The 27,513-nt window shown below is 51.7% G+C and overlaps 1 pseudogene; it reads left to right on the forward strand.

Moving 5' to 3' along the window:
• Positions 1–3,215: 3,215 nt before the first annotated feature.
• LOC120391206 overlaps positions 3,216–27,513 on the forward strand; it is a 40,088-nt pseudogene continuing 15,790 nt past the window's right edge.

Consider the following 27,513-nt stretch of genomic DNA (forward strand, 5'->3'; position numbering starts at 1 on the left):
CAACTTCTTCCTCAGGTACACGATGGGGTGTCTCTCCCTCTTTTTATCCTCCTGCATTAACACCGCCCCCAGTAAAGGGCTTGTCAAAGTCTGGGTTTGCCAGAACTGGGCCACTAACCAGAGCCTCCTTCAGCGCCCAGAGAACCTCCTGGCACTCCTCTGTCCAGACCACCATGTCTGGCTTCCCCTTCTTGCACAGATCAGTGATGGGGCCGGCTATGGCGCTAAAGTGGGGCACGAACCTTCAGTAGTACCCCGCCATCCCAATAAAGGATTGGACTTTCTTTTTGGTTTGGGGAGCGGGCCAGTCTCTGATCACCTCCACTTTGGCTGGTTCTCGCTTTAGGCAGCCGCTTCCCACCCAATGGCCCAACAAGATACTTCAGCCAGCCCCACCTTGCACTTTACCCAGCCTCTCGGAGTTGGTCCAGCACTTGTTTAACCTGGGACACGTGGTCACCGCAGGTGTGGCTAAAGACACATATGTCGTCAATATACGCCACGGCAAACTCTCCATCCCCCTCAGTAGCTGACCCACCAGGTGCTGGAAGGTGGCCGGCACACCCTTGAGGCCGAAAGGCAGGGTCAGCATCTCATACAGCCCCAGGGGGTGATAAAGGCCGATTTTAGCCTGCAGCTGCATCCAGCGGCACTTGCCAGTAGCCCTTGGTAAGATCCATGGTGGTGAGGTATCGAGCGCCTCCCAGTTGTCTAGGAGCTCGTCAGGCCTGGGCATCGGATACAGTGATGGCATTGAGCTTTCAATAGTCCACACAGAACCGGATCGACCCATCCCTTTTGGGGACCAGCACCGCTGGTGAGGCCCAAAGGCTGGAAGACGGCTGGATCTCCCCCAAAGCCAGCATGTCCCTGACCTCTCTTTCCAGGTCTTGAGCAGTTTTCATGGTGACTCGGAAAGGGGAGCATCTTATAGGAGGATGTGACCCTGTCTCCACCCGGTGGACAGTCAAATTAGTGCGTCCAGGCTGGTTGGAAAACAGCTGTCCGTACAGATGCAGCACCCCGCTGATCTCAGCGTGCTGGGCCAAGGTCAGCTGATTAGAGAGGGGAATTGCTTCCAGGGGGAACCAGCTTTTGTCCCAGGGAATAGATCCACTAAAGGGTCATCTCCCTGCTCCTCCCAATGTCCACACACAGCCAACACCACAGTTCCCCTGTCATAATATGGCTTCATCATATTCACATGGTACACCCGGCGGTGGTGCGCCCGGTTCGACAGCTCCACCACATAGTTTACCTCATTTAGTTGCTTGACAACCTTGAAGGGCCCGTCCCAGGCAGCCTGGCGTTTGTTCTTGCTCACGGGGATGAGAACCATCACCTGATCCCTGGTGGCGAAGGCGCGGGCCTGCGCCGTGCGCTCATACCAGACTTTCTGCTGCCTCTGGGCTCGGGCCAGATTCTCCCTGGCCAGGCCCATGAGCTCGGCAAGTCTTTCCCGGAAGGTCAGGACATACTCCACCGCCTTCCCCTCCCATTCGTCTCTCATCAGGTCTAGGGGCCCCCTTAACCGCCTGCCATACAACAGTTCAAAATGCAAAAATTCCTGTATGCGAACAGCAGGTGAGATAAGTACTTGTCCCAGTCCTGCGGGTGCTGGTTCATAAATGTTTTTAGCATCATCTTTAGCGTCCCGTTGAACCTTGCCACCAGCCCGTTGGACTCGGGGTGATACGCTGAGGCCCAGTTGTGCCGGACCCCGCATTTCTCCCACAAGCACCGGAGCAGGGCCGACATGAAGTTGGACCCTGGTCCGTTAAGACTTTGGGGAACCCCACTCTGCTGAAAATGGTCAGCAGCGCATCTGCCACAGTGTCTGCTTTGATAGAGGACAAGGCCACCGCCTCGGCAAAATCTACCACCACCAGAATGTATTTCTTCCCCGACCAGGTCGTCTTGCTGAGAGGTCCCACTATGTCCATGGCCACCTTCTGGAAAGGTTCTTCTATGATGGGTAAAGGCCCTTTGTCCCGGGCTTTCCCCACCCTCTGGCAGGGGTCACAGGATTGGCAATACTGTCGGACATGGGTAAAGACCCCAGGCCAGTAAAAGTTCTGTAGCAGCCTCTGCCGGGTGCGCCGAATTCCCTGGTGCCCTGCGAGAGGGATGTCATGGGCCAGGTACAGTAGCTTGTGGCAAAACTTCTGAGGAACCACCAGCTGCCTCCTGATCCCCCATGCCTCTACTTCCCCTGGGGGAGCCCATTCTCGGTACAGGAACACCTTCTCTCACAGGAACCTCTCCTTGAAACCTCTCCTCATGGACTGTACCACACTGAGGTCAGCCAGGTCCCTTGGTCTCTGCAAGGAGGGATCTTTCTGCAACTTGGCCTGGAACTCGTCGGCTGGGGAAGGGTTGGGTCAGAAGCCCCAGCCTCCCCTGAGCCTTGCCTTTGGGTGTTCCCGCCCCACCAGGGTAGGGTTCTGTGCCTCTGGGGTGACATCCTCCCCAAGGTCAGGACGTAGTGTCCCTCACCAGCTCTGGGTCACGACTAAGGCGTTCCGGGGGATGCTGGCCAGTCCTCTAGATCCCCACCCCATCAACACCTCGGTGGGCAAATGGTGGTGCACCCCCACCTCCTTGGGGCCCTCCTTGTCCCCCCATTTCAGATGCACCATCGCCACGGGCACCTTGAATGAGGTCCCGCCCACCCCCATCAGGGTCAGGAAGGTGTTGGGCATCACCTGATCTGGGGCCACCACCTCGGACCGGGCCAGCGTCACCTCAGCACCCGTGTCCCAGTATCCATAGACTTTCCTCCCATCCACCTCCAGGGGAACAAGACACTCGCTCCACAGGGACAGCCCACCCTGTAAACCGAGAACCTTGAGTCCGGGGCATCCAACCCCCGCAGAGGAGCCGACCTGGGGACCGCCTCTCTCCTGAGCAGTTGATAAGCTGCCAGCCCCTGGGAAGCCTGCCTCTTGTCCGTTTGGGCCTCTACCAAGTTAACCCGGTGTGGGGGTCAGTCGGCTCTGTCTGTCCTTGAGCCTGGGGCACTGGGGTCGTATGCGGCCTCTCTGGCCACAGTGATAGCAGCTCATGTCCCTTTGTCAACTTACCCATTTCATGTTTCATATTCCAGGAATTTCTCTCTAACCACACAAGAGCTGGTTATTATTTCCTTGGACTGACATACTCAAAGCCTGAGGGCAGATGAAAGTGGATCAGCAATGAAGAACTGAACAGTGATGTGTAGCTTCATTCTTTTCTAACTCTGTAAATATTTCTGTTGGACATCTGGGACTTACTAGTCCCAAGGCCAGTAATAGGAACAGAAAATTGTCAGGGATTTCTCTGAATGGGTAACAGTATTCACTAGTGGAATCAGTGCTGGTGTCATATGAGGGACTAGGACTCCAACTAAGAGGAAAGGAACTTGGGAGGGAAATGAGAAGAGGGTAATTTGTATTCATACAGATGTGGGAAGAAAGGTGTTTGTGTGAAGGGGATATTAGTGGGGATATAACTAACTTGGATGTGTTGGCTGGAACAGCCCAGAGGAGGTGCCAGGAGAATGTAGCCAACAGAAGTGGAAGGGAAGAAGACTATTTGACCCTAATAACTTTCAGATGTGTTTGTGGGAAGGGAGGTTGAGGAGTGTGGGTTGGGAGAGTCTCACTGGGAAGCAGCCTCTAGTTTCACTCCACAGAAAAGTGATCAGTAGCAGAGTCACTGTCCATGGGCGCCGACTTATATGGGCTCCTGGGGCTTTAGCCCCAGGAATATTCACAGACAGGGGCTCTGCTCCAGCAATATTTGGAGCTAGGTTTCTCCCCTGCTGTGCGCTGCCAGCAGCCCAGAGCCTTTTAAATCCCAGCCGCGGCAGGGAATCAGAGGGCTCTGGGCTGCCTGCCACGGCGGGGAGCCCAGAGCCCTCTGATTCCCGGCCGCGGCTGGGATTTAAAAGGCTCTGCGCTCCCCGCGGTTGCAGGCAGCTCAGAGCCCTCTGATTCCCGGCCGCGGCTGGGATTTAAAGAGCTCTGCGCTCCCCGCGGTTGCAGGCAGCCCAGAGTCCTTTAAATCCAAGCCGCGGCTGAGATTTAAAGGGCTCTGGGCTCCCCGCCGCAGCGGGAAGCCCAGAGCCCTCTGATTCCCGGCTGCGGCTGGGATTTAAAGGCTCTGGGCTCCCATGTTGCAGGCAGCCCAGAGCCCTTTAAATCCCATCCGCAGCTGGGATTTAAAAGGCTCTGAGCTCCCCACGGTTGCAGGCAGCCCAGAGCCCTCTGATTCCCGGCCGCAGCTGGGATTTAAATGGCTCTGGGCTCCCCGCCGCAGCAGACAGCCCAGAGCCCTCTGATTCCCGGCGGTGGCTGAGATTTAAAGGGCTCTGGGCTCCCCGCCGCAGCGGGCAGCGCAGAGCCCTCTGATTCCCGGCCGTGGCTGGGATTTAAAAGGCTCTGGGCTCCCCGCGGTTGCAGGCAGCCCAGAGCCCTTTAAATCCCAGCAGCGGCTGAGATTTAAAGGGTTCTGGGCTCCCCACCGCAGCGGGTAGCCCAGAGCCCTCTGATTCCTGGCCCCGGCTGGGATTTAAAAGGCTCTGGGCTCCCCGCGGTTGCAGGCAGCCCAGAGTCCTCTGACTCCCAGCCGGGGCTGGGATTTAAAGGGCTCTGGGATCCTCGGCTGCCAGCAGCCCAGAGCCCTTTGAATCCCAGCCTCTGTCCGCTGATTGCCCCTCCCCAGACCCCTGCCCCAACTGCCCCCAGAACCTCCACCCCTATCTAAGCCCCACTGGTCCTTGTTCCCGATTACCCTCCCGAGACCCCTGCCCCTAACTGCCCCTTGGGACCTCAGCCCCTATCTCAGCCTCCCTTCTCCTTGTCCCCAACTGCCCCCTCCTGAGACCCCACCCAACTTCCCCAGGACCGCACCCCTACCTGTCCCCTGATAAACCTCTTAGACTCCCATGCCTATCCAATTGCTGCCTGTCCCCTGACTGCCCCTTCGAACCTCTGCCCCATCCAACTCCCCCTGCTCCTTGTCCCTTGACTGGCCCCCGGAACTCCCTACCTCTTCTCCAACCCCCAAACCGCTTACTGAGCCACTCAGACCAGCGTATCTGGCTCCATGCAGCTCCAGACAGTTGCTGCCATGCTCCCCCATGGAGCCCACAGCCCTCTCCCACCCCCAGCACCTGCCTTCCAGATTTGAACACCTCAAAATTCAGGAGTGCTCAAGCTCGGTTTGGGCAGCTTTTACTTCATTTCTCCCAAATCAGTTTCCCCTGCAAGGTGCCCTGAAGGTGTTGGAGAACAGAGAGATCAGGTGGCCTCCTAATGCCTGGAAAAGAGACAAAGGCCGGAGGAGGGAGTGTCAGTGCCTGTGCGGACTTCTGGGAAGTGCACGGTGTGGAAGGGAATGCTGTGATGCTTTGGAACATCTCCATACAAAGCCAGTCAGGACTCTGGGGGAGCCTCCTCTCTCGGAGCATACTGTCTCCAGGGCAAGAAGCTTACACCTTCCTGGGTCTGACCTCGGAGCATTCAGCATGCCCTTCCACGTCATGCACTTTCCAAAGTGAGTCTGCCCAGGCTGGTCCTGGGGCAACCAGAGGTCGCTGCACCCCAACTCCGCAGTCAGATGTGACTCTCAGCCAGACAGTAAAACAGAAGGTTTATTAGATGACGGGAACACAGTTTAAACAGAGCTTGTTGGTACAGAAAACAGAACCCCTCTGTCAGGTCCATCTTGGGGGGTGGGGAGCCCAGAACCAAGTTCTGGGTCTCTCCCAATTTCCCCAGCCAGCTCCAAACTGACACTCCCTCCTCTGGCCTCTGTGTCTCTTCTGGACAAGGAGGCCACCTGATCTCTTTGTCCCCAACACCTTCAGTTGGCATCTTGCAGGGTAAACTGAGGCACCCACACAGTATTCAGAGAAAATATTAAGAACATTCCCACTTCATCACAACAGATGCAACAAAATATAATACTGTATATTGAAGTAGGCAAGTGCTGCTTCTGACTTTCCACTTTTAATTGACCCTTGTAATCTTGTGGCACTGACGCGTTGTAGCTTCATTTTATATCGGCTTACAGGGCGGGAGCGGGGGGGCACCACCATTTTGGGCCCCACCAAAAATTATACAAACCTGCCGCCTATGTCACTGTCCCCTCTGAGCATCTGTCCCCTTTTTCTAGGCTCACGGGTATATAGTTGGGACATAGCTGGAGCTAAAGCCATATTTTCAATTCGCTTTCTCACTGCACAGATTTGATATACAAAAGAATCTCCATGACTATGCCTGCGCTGTTATTGGCTTTAATAAGGTGGTGACTGCAGTTTGTTCTGAATCCTCACACATCCACTATATCTGTAAGAAGACAATGGGATAACTAGAGATCCTCAAGATGAGAAAATTGCAGGCACAAGAACATGCCTGGGTTATCCAGATGCCAACAAGGATATTTCTCTCTATAAACATCCTCAGCACATGTACCGTCATATGCATACAAACACATACTCTTACGCAGGCACTCACAAACCTGTTTTCATCTGATCATAAACAGCAATGGCATGATCATCATGTCTGGTTGGACTGCACACAGGACAAATTCCAGACCTCTTTTCATGTCACCACAGAGACCAACAGACAAACTTTCAGTGGGCAAGTGGTCTCTGAACAGATGTTGAAAAAAATGCAAAAAAATAGTAAAACTAAAATCTTCTTGTTAAAAAAAATATAATAAACAATAACAGTGATTAACCTTTCAGCTGTCCCTAAGCCGATCAGATAAGGGTAAGGAATGGTGTGCCTAGCCTCTGTTTGTCAGAGGGTGGAGATGGATGGCAGGAGAGAGATCACTTGATCATTTCCTGTTAGGTTCACTCCCTCTGGGGCACCTGGCATTGGCCACTGTCGGTAGACAGGATACTGGGCTAGACGAGCCGTTCTTATGTTCTTAGATATGGGCAGTCGGATATGGATATTCACTAACACTGGCAGTCATCACTGGCATGGACATTGAAGGCAAGTGCTGTAGGAGTCCCAGTTCATGGAAGACAATGGAAGTACCATGATTTACACCAGTTGATCACCTGATACAGAGTTTGAGCAGATGTTCTGAGCGCTCGCACTTCACTGATTCTCAGATGTCTGGGACTTGCTTGGTTCATGGGACCCTAGATTAAATAGTCTCTTACTGAAAGCTTTCAAATAGAGTCATCCTGCATCTAATGTGTTATGGGGCAATCCTGATTTACCATAAATTTGTCCTTCATCTGCAGGATGACAAAAGAGTCCCACATTAATTTCAGAATTCACAACAATGTTGCATCTTTGTGCTTTGATAGTGTATCACTACATGATGTTATTTCAGTCAGTAAGATGGGATGCTACCTCATCACTCAGTATCATAACAACTAATTGTGATATAGCCTCTTGGAAGCCAGCATTTGCTTTTCTGTGCCTTCTCCTTTTCCTGCCAGCAATCTGTATGCTGCAGGGACATGGCTCTTTGGTGGCAGACAAGTCTATTGCAGCCTCCAAAAGTGTTTCAGCGCCAGCCCTCTCCAAGGTAGCTTAACAGCATTTGACAATGAGCTAACGGTTACCACCACCAGTTCAGGGTCTCTTTAGGTGATGAAGAGGATGAGAAAGAAATCAGATTAAAAATAAATGGTAAACAGAATATTTACACAGCTAGAATGAAACATTGCAAAAATAACTGCTAGCTAGATTAAAATCAGTTATTAATATTTGTAATTTACCACTTTGCAGCCATATCAAAAAGTCTGAGTCCTACTCACTAATGTTTACAATCTAAAAGGCAACACACAATCCGAGGAAGGAGACAGGGATGGACAAGAGAAAATGTTTTAACTTCTATTGGTATTTGCCTTTGTTTTATATTTTAACTTCTTCTTGTTAGCCCTTTTCTATAGCTTTTATCCTTTCCTGTTTGCTTTTTCTTCTTTAACCTTTACATATATATTTTTATCATTATAATTTTTTATTATTTTTTTTTCAAATACAAATATACCATATGCCAGATTTGTCATAATACACGAAATCAATAAAGAGGGTTACTATAAAGGAAGGCGAGGAGAAGTGATGTATCTCTCTTCAGGGTCTGCATTAATCAGTATCTCAAACATGGGCATATACTTGCAGGCATTGTCCACTTCAATCTGAGGTTAGTCAGGATCAAGAGGGTGCTCTGCACAATTGGTTTGGTAAGCTGAACTGCCAGACAGACAAATACTCAGGAGACCACATGGAGATACTGTCAGTTCTGATGAATATCTCTCTCAGGGACAAGAAAATGTAGATGAAGCACCTATGTGAGCCTTCATGTGGGGCTCACTGAAAATGAATGCATTTCATTACATTTGCTGGATGTTGTTGTAGGGGGAGGTGAGGATCAGGATGGAGGAAATTACTACAAGCACTAGAGAACCTAAGGGGACAGGATAATTAAGAGGAATATGTAAGACAAGCTCATAATTAGGGCTGTCAATTAATCACAGTTTAACTCATGCGATTAACTCAAAAATTAATCATGATTTAAAAAATTAATCATAGTTTTAATTGCACTGTTAAACAGAATACCAAGTACCATAGTGCAATCTCTTTATCTTGAAAGTGCAATTTACAAATGTAGATTTTTTGTTACATAACTGCACTAAAAACAAAACAATGTAAAATTTCAGAGCCCACAAGTCCACTCAGTCCTACTTCTTCTTCAGTCAATCACTAAGAAAAATAAATTCAGTTACATTTATGGGAGATAGTGCTGCCCACTTCTTATTTACAATGTTACCTGAAAGTGAGAAGAGGCCCTCTCATGACACTTTTGTACCTGGTGTTGCAAGGTATTTACATGCCAGATATGCTAAACATTCGTATGCCCCTTCATACTTGGGCCACCATTCCGGAGGACATGCTTGCATGCTGATGACACTCACTAAAAATAATTTATTAATTAAATTTGTGACTGAATTCCTTGGGGGTGAATTGTGTGCCTCCTGCTCTGTGTTTTACCTGCATTCTGCCATATATTTCAGGTTATAGCAGTCTTGGATGATGACTCAGCACAGTGCTCATTTTAAGAACATTTTCACTGCAGAGCTGACAAAATGTAAAGAAGATACCAATGTGAGATTTCTAAAGCTAGCTACAGCACTTGTCCTCTGGAATGGTGGTTGAAGCATAGAATCATAGAACTGGAAGGGCCATAGAGAGAAATAATTGGTGACATACCAATCTCCTGGGGCTTGAAGGGACCTTGAAAGGTCATTGAGTCCAGCCCCCTGCTTTCACTAGCAGGACCAGTTACTGATTTTTGCTCTAGAGCCCTAAGGGGCCCCTGTCAAGGATTAAACTCACAGCCCTGGGTTTAGTAGGTCAATGCTCAAACCACTGAGCTATCCCTCCCGCAGGTTCAGCTAGTCCAATCCCCTGCACTCATGGCAGGACTAAGTATTATCTTAACCATTCCTTACAGGTGTTTGTCTAATCTGCTCTTAAAAATCTCCAATGATGGAGATTCCACAACCTCCTTAGGCAATTTATTCCAGTGCTTAACCACCCTGACAGGAAGTTTTTCCTAACGTCCAACCTAAACTTCCCTTGCTGCAATTTAAGCCAATTGCTTCTTGTCCTGGCCTCAGAGGTTAAGAAAAACAGTTTTTTTCTCCGTCCTCCTTGAACAACCTTTTACATACTTGAAAACTGTTATTATGTCCCCTTTCAGTCTTCTCTTTTCCAGACTAAACAAACCCAATTTTTTAACCTTCCCTTTTCTAGACCTTTAATCATTTTTGTCACTTTCTAGATGTCTTCTAGACATTTGTCATTTTCTAGACCTTCTAGACCAGATGTGGGCAAACTATGCCCCCGTGGCCCACATCTGGCCCACGGGACCATCCTGCCTTGGCCCCTGAGCTCCCGGATGGAGACCCTAGTTCCTGGCCCCTCCTGATATCGCCTCCCCTACAGCCACGCCGCATGGACAGTGCTCTGGCCTGCTGCTCCCGCTGGGTCTGGCGAGTGCAGCTGACTCGTGCCAGGGGTGGCAGCTGCCAGATCCTGCTGCTGGTCAGGGGGTGGGGAGTGGGGAGTTGGGTAAGGAATGGAGGGTCCTGGGGAAGTCCGGGAGGATGGGGTGGTTGGAGGGGGCAGAGGTTCTGGGGGGGGGTGGTGCGGGGATGGGGACCGGGGAGGGTTGGGAAGTGGAAGTCGCAGGGGGCCAGTCAGGGGGTGGGGATGTGGATGGGGTCAAGAGAACAGTCAGGGGACAGAGATCAGGAGGGTTGGATAAGGGGTGGGATCCCAGGGGCAGTTAGGGGTGGGGGCTCCTGGGAGGGTGGCCAGGGAACAAGAAGCTGAGGCGGTTGGATGGGGTGGGAGTCCTGGGGGCTGTCAGGGTACAGGGAGCAGGGGGGTTGGATAGGAGGCGGGGGTCCCAGGAGGGGGCGGTCGCGGACAAGGATGAGTTGGTTCTGAGGAGAGCAGTCAGGGGGCGGGAAGTGGGAGGGGGCAGATAAGGGTCAGGCGCCAACTTGTTTGGAGAGGCACAGCCTTCCCTACCCGGCCTTCCATATAGTTGCGCAACCCCGATGTGGCCCTCGTGCCAAAAAGTTTGCCCACCCCTGTTCTAGATGTTTGTCATTTTCTAGATCTTTAATCATTTTTATAGCTTCTTCTCTGGACTCTCTTCAATTTGTTCACATCCTTCCTGAAGTGTGGCGCCCAGAACTGGACACACTACTCCAGTTGAGAACTAATCAATGTGGAGTAGTGCAGAAGAATTGCTTTTCCCAGAATAATGTTAGCTTCTTTTACAACAGTGTTACATTGTTGACCCATATTTAGCTTGTTGTCCACTATGACCCCCAGATCCCTTTCTGCAGTACTGCTTCCTAGGCCGTCATTTCCCATTTTGTATGTGTGCAGCTGATTGGTCCTTCCTAAGTGCAGTACTTTTAATTTGTCCTTATTGAATTTCATCCTATTTACTTAAGACCATTTCTCCAGTTTGTCCAGAATATTTTGAATTTTAATCCTATCCTCCAAAGCACTTGCAACCCTTTTCAGCTTGATATCGTCCACAAACTTTATAAGCGTTACTCGCTGTGCCTTTATCTAAATCATTGATGAAGATGTTGAACAGAATCAGACCGGAACTGATCCCTGCAGGACCCCATTTGTTATGCCCTTCCAGCATGACTGTGAACCACAAAGTGAAAAATGCTGAGTAATGTGAAAGGTGTAGATTCTCACATAAACCCACTGAGTCATAAGAGTTTGGTTATATCAATCATTGTTTTGGTTGAATGAAAGCTGATGTGAACAGTGTGTTACCTTGAAAGAAGATGAAGAATGTCTGCTTGTGCTAATCAAGCTTGTACAATGGATATGCTCACAACTAAAATGTGTACATTTTTTTGATTTTTGTTTTGTGGCTTGCTATAACTTAATCAGTTGTACCATAAAATAAATAGAGCTTATGTCAGAGCTAGGATTTTGGCAGAACTATGTTCCTTTCTACTTTTAATGGACATTAATCTTCATGCTGACTGTTTTTCTTGTAGTACATCTTGCCCTTAGCCATGATTTGATTAATTTGAATCATTCCAAACAAATAGACATAAAAACGATGATAGAAGAATGTATTATGACAATAGAAAAGATGTATGTGCTTAGTAGGGTGACCAGACAGCAAATGTGAAAAACTGGGATGGGATGAATTGGACTGTCCCTATAAAATTCGAACATCTGGTCACCCTAATGTTTAGGGAGTGTTGTGCACTGCATTCACCCCAAAATATGTCTAAGCCTGACCACAAACAATACTGAAAAATCTGCAGGGCAAGTTTGGGATTGCTCTAGTCACACAAATTCTCCTTGGCCTGCTACAGTGAGGTTCTGCGGGGGATTAGAAAAATTAGACAGGAGCACACAATACGGAATGAATACTGAATGGCTTCCCCTCTGGACCCTGCAGAAGAGGCTCTGTTGACTCCATCAGGGAGTCTGCCACAGCTCAGATTGCCTTAGCAGTTTTGTTGCATCAGCTACTCATTGGCACAATCCTGCTTACCCTTGATCATCACAAACTTCCAGACAGGGCTTTCTTACATATGGAGTCCAATAAAATTACCATATGCTCCAGTGGTGAACATGATCTTCTCAGGCTATTTCCTCCAGCAAATCCTAGTATGATTCCTGTCAGCCATGGAAGCACCCTTCAGCAAACAAAAATGAGGCAATGATAGCATGTCCCCCACTTCTTTTCCTTTTCCTAGTCCACTGTACACATAGAAATAATGTTCCTCCTCCTCCACCAGCAGCTTTAATATAAAATCATTTTATTACACTTCACTTTGAATTGCTTTTAGGTTTATTTTTATTTCCTTAGCAAAAGTAAAAAATTAACCAGAATTAACCTCTCACATAAACCTAGGGCAGTCATCCCAAGCCTATTCCCCATACTTATTGCTGGGTTCAGCCTAGCAGGCTCACTAGTGAAATATAACTCCTCACTGTCTCCAACTTAGTCTCTTGGGGAAACTTATGTCCAGATCTTGTGGATCTGGGCCTGGAGAAAGTGCTCTGTGGCTCCTGAGGCTACAGAATGGTTGATGCCAAGATCAGATGAATGGTTCGCTGGAAGGAGCTGGTGGTCATAATGTCTAGAGGCCTTCTCAGGCACAGATGGCTCTATTGAATGATGATTTACAATTTTACCTTGAGCTTATCACAGAGATTCTGAATGTAACATGGCTCATCTGTGTGTTTCCCAACTCTGAGACTTCCAGGAAACTGCAGTGCAGTTAATAGGCCCTGTTGGGAGAGAAAGGGCCTGTCCTTTTCATCTCCTTCTCTTGCCTGCTCTGCTCATCTTCTTCAGAATGCAGAAGTCCGGCATTGTGGCCTGATTCCTAATCTCCTCTCCCAGGAGGGATTCCAGTCTACAATCAAACTCTGCAGCAAGTCACTGGGAGCAGAATGCTAACCATTCTCTTTGTCAGCTGATTAACGTCTGACAAATTTCCAAAAGCTGTGAAGCACCCAATAGAGGTAGCTTCCTTGCAGCATCACAGTATGGTCTCAGAGTTTGGTGGCACAGACACATTGTCAAGGCAGTGGATGGGCTAGGAGTAGGAACAGGAGGACAAGAGCAGGACATTCATTTAAAGCTAACAATCCATCCAGGGCCAGATGAACAAAATTTCCCATATCGCCTAAGCAGCAAGGAGGTTTGCGAAGCTCCCACTGATTCACTCTTCAAACCTTAATAGTCTCTGCACTTAAAATTCACTTAAAATCCTGGCCACCATCCCAGGGCACCCATTCAGTACAATGAACATTAAGAGCTTGTAAGGTAACTCCCTCCTCTTCATCTGCCAGTATATTTATGCCTGTATCTGTAATTTTCACTCCATGCATATGAAGAAGTGGGCTTTTTAATCCGCGAAAGTTTATGCCCAAATTAATCTGTTAGTCTTTAAGGTACCACCAGACTCCTTGTTGTTTCTGATAACTGAGAGCTAAAGAATATGTTCAGCACAGTTACTACTGGAAGTTGCTCAACGTTACTGTTCCTGGAACCATTGTTGGCTGCAGAGCAGGGCCGCCCAGAGGATTCCGGGGGCCTGGGGTCTTCGGCGGCGGGGGGCCCCACTTCGGTGGTAATTTGGCGGCGGGGGCCCTTCCGTTCGGGACCCACTGTGCCCCGAAGACCGCGGCGGGGCCCCTGCCACCGAAGCGGGACCCGCCTCTGAAGTGCAGCAGGTGTACCGACACATTGCGAAACCCTCGCGTTTTGCTACTAGTTGCAGTTTCTGCCACACAACGTAACCGTCTGGGCTCCTGCTCAGGACTTGCTGCCGCCTGGTCCATGGGGTTGCGAATCAGGAGGGACAGGGTTTGTGGTCGAAAACACTCACATTCTGCTTCCTCCTGACTAATGTGCCAAATTGACCTATTGCAGGGGTCTGGGGGGGTTCTGCGTTTTCATTTAATTTTAAATGAAGCTTCTTAAGCATTTTAAAAACCTTATTTTCTTTATATACAACAATAGTTTAGTTATATATTATAGCCATAAAAAGAGACCTTCTAAAAATATTAAAATGTATTACTGGCATGTGAAATCTTAAATCAGAGAGACTAAATGAAGACTCGGCACAGCTCTTCTGAAAGGTTGCCGAACCCTGATCTTTTGGATGCTTGAGGCACGCTCTTTCACTTTTTTGTGTGTGACTATATGAAAAGGGAGGTAAGGTTTGGGGGTACAGAGCACTCCCCTGACCCCAAGGTAATAACCAGAGTGGCCCCATTCATTTTTTTCAATGGCTTCCTCCTTGATTATTTCCAATGACTTGGCTGCCTACGCACCTGTCACTGGTCCGGGGATGGTTGTGCATGTGTCACTGGTCCAGGGTTGGTTGTGCCCCTGTCACTGGTCCAGGGTTGCAAATCTGGAGGGAAGGGGTTTGCGGTCGAAAACGCTCACGGTGATAACCAGAATGGCCCCTTTCATTTTTTCCACTGGCTTCCTCCTTGATTATTTCCAATGACTTGGCTCCCTATGCACCTGTCACCGGTCCAGGGATGGTTGTGCACCTGTCACTGGTCCGGGGATGGTTGTGCCCCTGTCACTGGTCCGGGGATGCTTGCAAATCTGGAGGGATGGACTTTGCGGTCATTTGACAGATGTACGATTTGTACGAAGGTTTCAAAGCAGCTAAACACGAGAAAGAATTCCACACCATTGGAAAGCAAGTATTCCTCCTGGTCCCATCCTAAACTTGCTGTTCGGATGCACAGCAACAACATGACCGAGATACGCTGTGAAAACAGCTACACATGAGCAATTCATTCCAAATCACTCGTAGGCACGAATTGCTCCTGGAACCTCCCTAAAAATGCTATTCGATTACACTCCTGCCCATTTGGCAGAGATCCGTTTGTGAAAATAGCTAAACATCAGATATTCAGTCAAAATGTAAGCTAGGCACTTGAAAAGAGCTAATGAAGAATTATTAAGCCCACATCAGTGCTAGACACGACTTTCTCCTTGAACCAACCTCCAATTGCTATTCGAAAGCACTGGTGGCTATTTGGCAGAGTTCCTTTTGTGAAAAGTGCTAAAAAGGAGACGTTCAGTGCAAAGCACTGCTAGGCAACACTTTCTCCTGGAACCATTTTACAAATGCTATTCGGTTGCATTGCTGGCCATAAGACTAATCTGCGTGTGTGAAAATGGAAAATATGAGAAATTCGTTCAGGATCATTGCTAGGCACCGATTTATCTGAGAATCATCTTTCACAAGCCAATAGCATCCCCTGCTGGACATTTGGTAGAGACTCCTTTCGTGAACATTGCTAAATATGAGCCAGTCATTGCAGCTCACTGATAGGTACGAATTTCTCTTTGAAATAGCCACAAAATAGCATTCGGTTGCACTGTTAAGCCCTTTGTTAGAGCTCCTTCCGTGAAAATAGCAAAACATGACCCTTTCGAGCCTTATCTCTGCGAGCGAGGAAAGTCTATTGGAATCGTCCTCCTTCTGCAATTCTGATGCACTGCTGAGAATTTGGCAGTTATACGTTGTGAAAACAGCGAAACATGAGAAATTTACTGCGGATTATTGGGAAGCACGAATTCCTCCTTTTCCCATCCTAAAATTGCTATTCGGATGCACAGCTAGCAACCTGACCGAGCTACGCTGTGAAAACAGCTATACCTGAGCAATTCATTCGAAATCACTCGTAGGCAGGGGCGGCTCTAGGCACCAGCAAAACAAGCTGGTGCCTAGGGCGGCAAAATCTAGGGGGCGTCCCCTGTGGGGGGGGGCGGGAGGTTGGGCCCGCGGACCTGCCGCAGTCATGCCTGCGGAGGGGGCGCTCGTCCTGCGGCTCGGCTGGACCTCCCGCAGGCATGACTGGGGCAGCTCAAGCGGAGCCGCCGGACCCGGGAACAGTCCGCAGCCGCGGGAGGTCCAGCCGAGCCACGCGGGACCAGCGGTCCCTCTGCAGTCATACCCGCGGGAGGTACGCTGCTCCCGCGGCTCTGGGGCGCCTCCCGCGCATGACTGCTTGGGGCGGCCAAAAATGTAGAGCCGCCCCTGCTCGTAGGCATGAATTCCTCCTGGAAACACGCTAAAAATGCTATTCGGTTCCACTGCTGGCTATTTGGAAGAGCTCCGTTTGTGAAAATTCCTAAAAAGGAGACGTTCAGTGCAAAGCACTGCTAGGCAACAATTTCTCCTGGAACCATTTTACAAATGCTATTCGGTTGCATTGCTGGCCATAAGACTAATCTGCGAGTGTGAATATTGATACATATGAGAAATTCATTCAGGTTCATTGCTAGGCACAGATTTATCTGAGAATCGTCTTTCACAAGCCAATAGCCTCCCCTGCTGGACATTTGGTAGAGATTCCTTTCGTGAACATTGCTAAACATGAGCCAGTCATTGCAGCTCACGGATAGGTACGAATTTCTCTTTGAAATGTCCACAAAATAGCATTCGGTTGCACTGTTAAGCCCTTTGTTAGAGCTCCTTCCGTGAAAATAGCAAAACATGACCCTTTTCACTGCGGGCGAGGAAAGTCTAATGGAATCGTCCTCCTTCTGCAATTCTGATACACTGCTGAGAATTTGGCAGTTATACGTTGTGAAAACATCGAAACATGAGAAATTCACTGCGGATTATTGGGAAGCACGAATTCCTCCTGCTCCCATCCTAAAATTGATATCAAGCTGCACTGCTGTCAATTTGACAGAGGTACGATTTCAACGAAGGTTTCAAAGCAGCTAAGCATGAAAAAGGATTCCACATCATTGGTAAGCAAGAATTCCTCCTGGAACCACCCTAAAAATGCTATTCGATTACACTCCTGCCAATTTGGCAGAGATCCGTTTGTGAAAATAGCTAAACATCAGAAATTCAGTCAAATGTAAGCTAGGCACTGCTGGCTATTTGGAAGAGCTCCTTTTGTGAAAATTTCTAAAAAGGAGACGTTCAGTGCAAACAACTGCTAGGCAACACTTTCTGAGCACACCACTTCTGAAAGGGTGCCGAGCCCTGCTCTAGCCAGGCTTATTGCGAGACAGAGAGAGTTTTTCCTAGGAACCAGCAGAGGGTGCTGTTGCCTCGAGTTTTGAGGCTTTTGAAAAAGCTCCGGTGAAGTAGTTTATTTTTCAAGAGCGCTATGAAAAATGGACTAGAAAAATGCCACCAAATCACCGGCCCGGGGAGCGGGTGCCTAGGGCCGGTCGTGCGCCGGGCAGAGGAGCGTGGATCCCGCTCCGTCGGTGGATCCGCGGGGTGCAGAACATAGAAAAGAGGTGATGCGTTATAATTCTTTACGAAGTAACAGTACAGGCTATAAATACTACTATAGCAACGCATTGAAATAGTCACTGCCACACATGGACTATTGTCCTCAGGCAGTCGCTGAGCTCTTCCCGGCTGCTTTGTCAGCCATACTCTATTTTGGTGAGAAAACCCTTTTAGATGTTTCTGTTCAGAGACACATCTATTTCGGGCATCTCCACCAAAAATGTCTCAGAGACCCTCTTCTCGGGCTGTCCCACATTAGTGAGACCTCACCATAGGCGACAGGTACAGTAATGTCTCGACACCCTTGACCATGTTGGAACAGCGCTGAACAATTAAGGTGAAAGAAAGTTTTGCTTCCTTCCTTCCCAACAGTTTCTACCTGAACTCTGGAGGTGCAAGGGGAAGTGGAGTGCTGCTGAAGACAAAGGGGCGAAGAACATTAATGGATTTTCTGTCTGTCCTTCAAGAGAGGAGGCTAAACTTTGGAACCTATCGTTATGTGTTTACTTTGCATGTAGACTTGCATGTGTGTTTGAAATCTTTATCACCTATGTAAACTCAATTGAAACAATTTGTTAAAGATCTTTCCTTTGATGTGTTGCTATCCGTGCAAAACATTAACACACCTGTTTACTCTGAAAGCCTCGCTTTCTCTGCTGAGAAAAATTATACCGTCATTGTAGGTGTCTGCTGAGCATCTTTACTGATATTTAACGATGTTGTATGTATTCAGGTGCCTGGTTTGCTCCGATAGCTAGCTAGCTTGCTCGATAGAGTAACTGTATAAATCTAGAGTTATGCTATCAGGAAAACAGGGGCAGTTACAATGGAACTGCTTAAAGAAGAAAAATTTAAGCTTCTTCTCAGTGATCGTGATTAGTTAGATCGATGGATCCATCGACGATAGACAGATTAGTTAGATGGATGTAGCTATAGACCAAGAGATGGTGTAACCTGTATAAAGCTGGAGAAATGTTGTCAGTGAAACATGCATCCGACCAAGTGGGTATTCACCAACGAAAGCGCATAAGTCTATTAGGTGCCACAAGACTCTCTGCTGCTTTTACAGATCCAGACTAACGCGGCAACCCCGCTGATACTTGTCAGTGAAACCGGGGAAGTTCCGCTGGAAATGCTTAAACAAGAAAAATTAAAGCTGCTTATTAGTGTTCATGATTAGATAGATAGATAGATAGATAGATAGATAGATAGATAGATAGATCCCTCATCTGAACAGCCTAAACTTTAGGTTGTTGGCTAATCTCTGTCTCTAGAGTGGCCCAAAACCATGAAAAACGTAATAGAAAAATGGAAGGAAATTACCGGCCCGGGGAGGGGGCCAGTCGCGCGCCAGCAAGCCCGCAGCTGAAACGCCGCAAGCCCGCGGCTTCTCTCCCTTGGCAGGTCCAGAACATAGAAAAGACTTTACAAAAGAGGTGATCCATTGTAATTCTGTCCGAAGTAACAGTGCAGGCTATAAACACTACTACAGCAACGCATTGAAATATTCACTGCCACACACTGTCCTGAGGCGCTCTCTGACCTCTACCCGGCTGCTTACTCAGCCATACTCTATTTTGGTGACAAATCTCTTTTAGTTGTCATAATCCTGCAGGAGCAGGTTCCACCTCAGGAGCTTGGCATTGGCTCCTTTCATCTGGTGCAGCCAGGTTAGGGGAGAGTGGTCGTTGTACACGGTGAAGTGTCGCCCAGAGATATGGTTCTAGTTTCATAAGGGCCCACACCACGACCAGGCATTCCTTCTCGATGGCCGCGTATTTCTGCTCCCGGGATAGCAACTTCTTCCTCAGGTACACGATGGGGTGTCTCTCTCCCTCTTTTTATCCTCCTGCATTAACACTGCTCCCAGTAAAGGGCTTGTCAAAGTCTGGGTTTGCCAGAACTGGGCCACTAACCAGAGCCTCCTCAGCGCCCGGAGAGCCTCCTGACACTCCTCGGTCCAGACCACCATGTCTGGCTTCCCCTTCTTGCACAGATCAGTGATGAGGGCAGCTATGGCGCAAAACTGGGGCACGGACCTTCGATAGTACCCCGCCATCCCAATAAAGGCTTGGTCCTTCTTTTTGGTTTGGGGAGAGGGCCAGTCTCTGATCACCTCCACTTTGACTGGTTCTCACTTTAGGCAGCCGCTCCCCACCTGATGGCCCAGATAAGATACTTCAGCCAGCCCCACCTTGCACTTTACCCAGCCTCTCGGAGTCGGTCCAGCACTTGTTTAACCTGGGACACGTGGTCACCCCAGGTGTGGCTAAAGACACATGTCGTCAATATACGCCACGGCAAACTCTCCATCCCCCTCAGTAGCTGACCCACCAGGTGCTGGAAGGTGTCCGGAAAGGGGAACATCTTATAGGAGGATGTGACCCAGTCTCCACCCAGTGGACAGTCAAATTAGTGCGTCCAGGCTGGTTGGAAAACAGCTGTTGGTACAGATGCAGCACCCTGCTGATCTCAGCGTGCTGGGCCAAGGTCAGCTGATCAGAGAGGGGAATTGCTTCCAGGGGGAACCAACTTTTGTCCCAGGGAATAGATCCACTAAAGGGTCATCTCCCTGCTCCTCCCAATGTCCACACACGGCCAACACCACATGTCCCCTGTCATAATATGGCTTCATCATATTCACATGGTACACCCGGTGGTGGTTCGCCCGGTTCGACAGCTCCACCACATAGTTTACGTCATTTAGTTGCTTGACAACCTTGAAGGGCTCTCCATCGGTAGTAGCCTTCCCCTCCCATTCATCTCTCATCAGATCTAGGCCCCCCCCCCCCTTACCCGCCTGCCATACAAAAGTTCAAAATGCGAAAACCCGGTACATTCCTGGGGTACCTCCCTGTATGTGAACAGCAGGTGAGGTAAGTACTTGTCCCAGTCCTGTGGGTGCTGGTTCATAAATGTTTTTAGCATCATCTTTAGCGTCCCATTGAACCTTACCAGGAGCCCGTTGGACTCGGGGTGATACACTGAGGCCCAGTTGTGCCGGACCCCGCATTTGTCCCACAAGCACCGGAGCAGGGCCGACATGAAGTTGGACCCCTGGTCTGTTAAGACTTCCTTGGGGAACCCCACTCTGCTGAAAATGGTCAGCAGCGCATCTGCCGCAGTGTCTGCTTTGATAGAGGACAAGGCCACCGCCTTGGCGAAATCTACCACCACCAGAATGTATTTCTTCCCCAACCGGGTCGTCTTGCTGAGAGGTCCCACTATGTCCATGGCCACCTTCTGGAAAGGTTCTTCTATGATGGGTAATTCGGCCGTCATCAGCCTTGCAGACATCGACCCACCAGCACCTCAGTTGCTTTATACTGAAATCAGTCACTGGGGGGGCTGGGCCCATCCATCAGTGACACTAGGGGGGGCTGGGCCCATCCATCTGTGAGGGGTCACAGACACTCTCCAGAGCACGGCAGGGAGAGGCCAGGGCGTGCACAAGGGCAGGAGCAAAGCAGGGGCGGAACCCAGGAGTCCTGACTCCAGCCCTGCCCTGCGCACAGCTGAATCCCACTTCCCCCCACAGAACTCGAGTGGACGTGACAAGAGGCGAAGATGGCTCCATCCGGGTTGAAGGCAGTCGTGCGCGAGAGTAAGTGCGGAGCCAGGGGCAGGGTCCAGTCGGGTGTAGGTCTGGGGGGGCAGGGCCCAGTTGGAGAGGATTAGGTGTCAGTCGGAGCAGAGAGCTCCCCCCATCACCTGCTTGTCACACAGCAGAAGGGGAAGGAGGGTGTCTGCCCCACCCCCAAGGGCTGCCCCCTCCCATAGGAGCTGCACCTTGGGGGAGCATCTCTTTCCATTGGGGTGACTCCCACCAGGGCCAGTGGAATGATATTTTGTGCCCTAGGCGAAACTTCCAACTTGCGCCCCTCCCTCTCCCCACCGACCACCTCTGAAAACTAGTAATCTTAGTGTTATAAACAGCCTGTCAGAACGGGTAATGGCTGCGTGCGAGGAGAAAAATGACATCATAGCCACTTTGTACCATAGTGAAGCAGTACGCTTCAGCCCAGCCCCATTGCAGAGCTGGCCTAGGCTACAGCTGTAATGTAGGAGAGAACAAGTTAAAGCCTGACACTCGATCAGCATGGCCTCTGCTGCCTTGTGCATGCTGGACTCTGAGGTGTTTGTTAGTCCTTGTCTTCTCACAACACCCTGACCTGCTGTGAGGGCTGCGTTACTTCAGAAGCCCAGGCCACTGCTGAATCTCCAGCCCAGGCTGCAGTGGACGGGGCCTGTGGCTAAATCCAGACCACAGACCTGGGGTTTAAAAGGCCGGGGCTGGGCCAGGGCACCGTGAGGCTGAAGAGCAGCAGGTCTGGAGCGCTCTCCAGGTCCTCGGCCACCAGCATGTCGGGGGTGAGGGCGGTGAGCACGAACTGATCCACCTCGGCCACCAGCAGCGCCGCGAAGCCCAGGGAGGAGGCCACGTTCTCCGTGCCACCCCACAGCCGCACCACCACCTAGAAGTGCTCCACGCCACCCAGAAACTCCACGCCGCCCAGAAGCTCCACCCGCATGGGGACAGAGTCGCAGCTAGGCCAGGGCTCGGCTGCCATGTACTGTTAGCGGATCCCACATTTGAGGGGGAGCCCAGTGCTGGGATGGCAGGGGGTGTGGGTGGGTGAGTGGAAGAGAGAGCCCAGTGCTGGGGCTGCAGGTAGTGCGGGTGTGGGGGCACTGGTGAGCGGGGGGGAGCTCAGGGCTCTGGGGGGGCAGCCAAAATTCTTTTGCTTGGGATGGCAAAAAACCTAGAGCCGGCCCTGTCTCTTGCTGCACGGGGTCAGATCCTTAGTTCAGCTGCGCTCGTATCTGGCCTGGCAGAAAGGAAACGTGATCAGAGCCATGGCCCATCTAGCCTGCCAGCCCACCACAGTCGCTGACTGGGGGCTCTGCTAGGAGCACATCGTTAGCTGGCCTGAAAGCAGCCTCTGAGCCACTTCCCCGAGGGGTCCTTCCACCAGCCAGTGGGTTCTGGCTCAGGGCACAGCCATCTTGTCCGAGCCCCACCACTAATCCCCGTCTCTTTCCCTCACAGAGATCTTCAGCGTTGTCTTTTGCAGCGTGAAGAAGGAAGGAGAATGGAAGGTAAGCAGGCCGGGCCTGCTGCCCTGGTGTCCCCCTGGGGATATGCTGTATCCATATATTGTGCTCCTCCCCATCCAGCCTCTTGGGATTCATTAGGAACCTGAGGTTTTCCAGGCTGGATCAGATCCCCGCTCTGTCTAGCTCATCATCCGTCCCCAGCTAGGCTTGGGTATGTCTGTCTTCCCACTGTGCTGGATCAGACCCAGCTTGTCCAGCTAGCCAGGGGTCAGCTGGAGCCGGTTCGCACCGGATCCCGCGATCCGGTTGTTAAATTTAGCAGCCATTTTAGAACCGGTTGTTCCAGGACAACCAGTTCTATAAGGGCTGCTAAATTTAACAAAAGCTCCGGCTGAAGCTCACCTCCCGCTCCTCTCCTGCTCCGCCCCCTTCTCCTCCCCCTCCCCTGCTTCCCGCGAATCAGATGTTCGCGGGAAGCCTGAACAGGAGGGACGGAGGCAGGCAGGTAAGCAAGCGGGGCGGGCGGGGCTCGGCTCCTGCCCCGGGGTCCAGGTCATGCCCGGCGGAGCTTGGCTCGGTCCGTGGCCCAGCGGCGGGCGCGGGCGGGGCTCGGCTCCTGCCCGGGTCCGCGGCGGGTCTGGGTCCGGGTCCGGCCGGACGGCGCAGCAGGGCTCCTGTCCCGGCGTCTGCGGCCGGTCCAGCTGGGCGGCGCGGCTACTGCCCCAGTGTCCGGGTCCCAGCCCCAGCCCAGCTGGGACCCCATCTCCAGGCAGCAAGGTAAGGGGAGCAGGGAGGCGTGATGGATAGAAGGCAGGGAGTTGGGGGTGGATTAGTGTTGGAGCAGTCAGAGGGCAGGGAACAGGGGATTGAATGGGGGTAAGGGTCGGGAGTCAGAAAGGAGCAGGGGTTGGATGGGGCGGTGGGGGCAGTTAGGGTAAGGATTCCAGGGACAGTCAAGGGACATAGAGAAGGGGTGGTTGGATGGGGTAGGGGGCCCGGGGTGCCATCAGGAATGAGAGAAGGGGTTGGATGGGGTGGCAAGGGGCAGTCAGGGGACAGGGAAGGGGGGTGGATAGGGCATGGGTGGGGGGGCTGTCAAGGAACATGGGGGGGGTTGGATGGGACAGGAGTGGGGTGGGGAGGAGGGAACCAGTTGTTAAAAATTTGGAGGGAGGAGGGAACCGGTTGTTAAAAATTTGGTAGCTCATCACTGAAGCTAGCCCCATATCCATCCCCCCCCCCCCCCCCGGATCAGACCACTGGGCCCAGGGAGCCAGCCGGGGTGGGAGGAGGAACAGGAGAGCGCCCACCATGGGGCAGGCAGGTTATTGAGCCCCCGGCATGGACTGGGCTGGGGTGTGTGGAGCAGTGGGCTAGGCCGGTGCGGCAGAGGGAGCACAGGGGACTAGCTTTCCCAGTGGCTGGATCTGGTACAGCAGGATGCTGGGCTGCACAGAGCAATGGGTTCATTTGGCACGGCAGGAAGGCGGTGGAGATGTTGGGCCGATGGCCTACAGGGCTTTCCTAGGGGAACACGGAGACTCCTCTCGTTCCGTTTCTCCGTGCCCTGATCCTGGTTCTGTCGGAGGGCTGGGGAGTGGGTATGTGGTGGATCAGAGCAGGGAACTGGGAGCTAGGACTCACCCTGTCACCTGGGCGAAGAGGCTGATCTCCTCCAGTCTAGGAGGGTAGAACCATTCCCAATGGCCGGGTGTCCCAGGTTTGTCTCCGTCTCCTACATCTTGTACCAGCCACTCTGCTCGGAGCCGCTCCCCTTGTCGCTCCTCACGCAGTCCTTAGCACGGCCAGCTCAGCCAAGTGCAGGCTTGGTAATGGCCCTGCCGCTCTGCTGTGGAAGGGCTGGGCTGGGAGTCATCGGCTCTGCCGTTAGCAGTCGCTCTGCTCCCTTGGCTGTGCCGTGGATGATGATGGTGGGCGGCTGGGTCAGGGCAGTGACTAGCTCCCCTCTCGCTACCTCAGGTGCTGATCATGGACCACCCGAGCACGCGCATCCTCTCGTCGTGCTGCAAGATGTCCGCCATTGTGGACGAAGGCATCACACGTGAGTGGGCCCTCCCTCCCGTCTGATCCCCCCGCCAGGGCTCCCCTCCCCCTTGGACACACCTCACAGTTGGGGAGTTGACTTGTCATTCACGTTTGCATCTAGTTTCCTCCCTTTGCAGCCCCCTAGATGCCCTCCTTGCTATTGGTACCTTCCCAGCCAGCTCTAGTTCCCTTAGCCCGGCGCTTTCAGCCCCTGGAACGTCTTCAGCATTTTTCTCAGCTCCCGTTAACTCCTCGCTGCTCCTCCCCCACGCTGCAGGCAGGGTCCTGGCTGGGGAGGGGGAATGCTGGCTCCCTGCTCCAGGGTGGAGGAGCCCTGGGGTTGAGGGGCACAGAGCTGAGCCAGGGCTCTAGCGGGGTGCCCCCAGCACAGTACACAGGGATGTTCCCTCCCTGCTCCGTACTGTGGCAGCATCACAGCCCATGGCCCCACATCAAAGCAGCTGCTGCATTGTAAACTGCAGAACCCCCCAGCCTGCTGCCAGCGAACATCCCTGTTCCCCTTGGCTTTCCCTCCCCCCATCCCGGTGGAGAGCAGCTGGGGTGGGTGGCTAGGACGCACTGACCCACACCCAGTGTCTGCTCTCTCCTAGCTGTGGAAGATATTGACAAGTGCCGGGAGCCAATCCCCAGCCTGGAGGCCATCTACCTGCTCAGCCCTGTGGAGAAGGTAGGAGCTCAGGCCTGGGGCAGCTGGATGGGGAGCAGGGGAGACCCCGGGGCAGCTCCTCGTGCTGCCTGGAGGTGGCGCTGTCCGGGGGGATGTGCAGCACGACCTCAGGATGGGAATGGGGCTAGTATGGGCCCCCTAAGAGGCTGCTTCCCCAGAGCTGGGCTTCGTGTTCTTTGCCACGGGAAGCACAGATTGTCCCACGGACCTCTCCGCAGTGCAGTCCCATGGGGGTTGGATGGGATGATGCAGCAGGTGGAAAGAGGCAACCTCAGCTAAGCTGACCAGATAGCAGGTGTGAAAAATCGGGACAGGTGTTGGAGGGGTAATAGGATCCTATAGAAGAAAAAAACCCAAATATTAGGACTGTCCCTATAAAATCGGGATATCTGGTCACCCTAACCTCAGCTGAGACTCAAAGCGAAGGAGAATCGCTGAGGCAGAGGCTCACGTAGCGGGGGCTGTGAGGGAGGAGGCTCCTGTGTCTGCTTCAGGGAGGCGAGTGGAGGGAGACCAGGGGCAGGGGCACCAGCGGGCATGGTGCAGCCCAGAACCCACAGGTGCTGCCCGCGGACAGAGCGCTGTAGTAGAGGCCTGCGAGCTGGGGCTGGGGCTGCAGGCCTCTACTACAGGCTTGGTAATGGCCCTGCCGCTCTGCTGTGGAAGGGCTGGGCTGGGAGTCATCGGCTCTGCTGTTAGCAGTCGCTCTGCTCCCTTGGCTGTGCCGTGGATGATGATGGTGGGCGGCTGGGCTCAGGGGACCGGTGTAACGATGCTGGTTCTGGTGGGACCCAACTGAGAGTGCCAATTCAGGACAAATTGCTTAAAACAGGGCAGTTACAGCCCAAGGCTGGGGGTTTTCCACCTCTAAGGCAAACCAAACCAGCCAGCCAGAGGACTTTGGTCTTACCCCAGTGGCTAAGCACAAGTCACACAAGGAATTCCCTTAGACACTCCCGTCTCCCAGTATCACCACAAGTGCTACTCTTTATGGGGACAAATGGCTATGAAAACCAATGCCCTAATAAAAGAAAAAGGGTTCCTCTGATCCCTAAGGACCAAGCCCCAGACCCAGATCAATATATAAATCAGATCTTACCCACAAATCACGCTGTTGCCAGTCCTTTAGAATCTAAAATCTAAAGGTTTTTTCATAAAAGGAAAAAGATATAGATGAGAGCTAGAATTGGTCAAATGGAATCAGTTACATACAGTAACGGCAAAGGTCTTAGTTCAGGCTTGTAGCAGTGATAGAATAAACTGCAGGTTCAAATCAAGTCTCTGGAGTACTGTACATCCACAGCTGGGATGGGTCATTCGGTCCTTTGTGTAGAGCTTCCTTGTAACAAAGTCCCTCCAGAAGTATGAAGCAGGACTGAAGACAAGATGGAGATGAGGCATCAGCCTTTTATAGTCTTTTCCAGGTGTAAGAACACCTCTTTGTTCTTACTATGGAAAATTACAGCAAAATGGAGTCTGGAGTCACCTAGGCAAGTCTGCCTACATATCTGCCTTCTCTCAATAGGTCAGTTGTTTAGCTGATGATCCTTAGTGAGCCATCAAGCAGGCTAGGCAGAGCTAACACCAACTTGTCTGAGGTGTCACCCAGAAGCATAGCAGAAGTTTGAAATACACACAGTCTAGAGCCAATATTCATAACTTCAACTACAAAAATGATACACATATACATCCAGCAAACCACAACCTTGTCTTAGACACCCTATTTGACCCCATTTATACAAGATTTGGTTCCACTAGAGGACCTTGGTCGCAACCATGTTCTATGTGGTCCCTGTTCACGTCAATAACGTGACAACCGGGCAGCCAGGTTCTCACCTGTGACAATGCCGGTCACGGAGTCTGAACAGCTTCCGAACACCCTGCCTGGCTAGCTGGTGTGGCAAAGCTGCTGGTGCCCAGTGTGGCACCAGGGGAGGGAGCGGGCCCTGATGGCGGCTGCCTGGGATTGCTGCTCAGCCGGCTGTTCCCTGGGTACTGCTCAGAGCTCACTTAGTTCAGCAGCAAGGCCAATGCCAGGTCCCGTCTGTGGCCGAGCACGGACACTTGTGTGCCAGCGAGAGACGGGGCTGGGCCCTGAGGCTGTCCCGGGCACATGGGCACATGCCCTGTTCCAGGTGGGGAGGGAGCCCAGAGCCAGGGGGGTGAAAACCAGCCCACCTCCTGATGGCATCATGCTGGACCCTGAGTCCCCAGGGGCTGGGCGTGGGTTGGGCCCTTCGGGCAGCAGGGAGGGGCCTCGGCTGGTGCTGACAACCCCCCTTCCCCCTTTGCAGTCGGTGCAGGCTCTGATCAGTGACTTCCAGGGCACCCCCACCTTCAACTACAAGGCGGCTCACGTCTTCTTCATCAGCCGTGAGTATCAGGAGGCAGCAGATTCCCCAGCTGG

This window comes from Mauremys reevesii, linkage group 25, assembly GCF_016161935.1.
Source record: "Mauremys reevesii isolate NIE-2019 linkage group 25, ASM1616193v1, whole genome shotgun sequence".
Taxonomy (NCBI): Eukaryota; Metazoa; Chordata; order Testudines; family Geoemydidae; genus Mauremys; species Mauremys reevesii.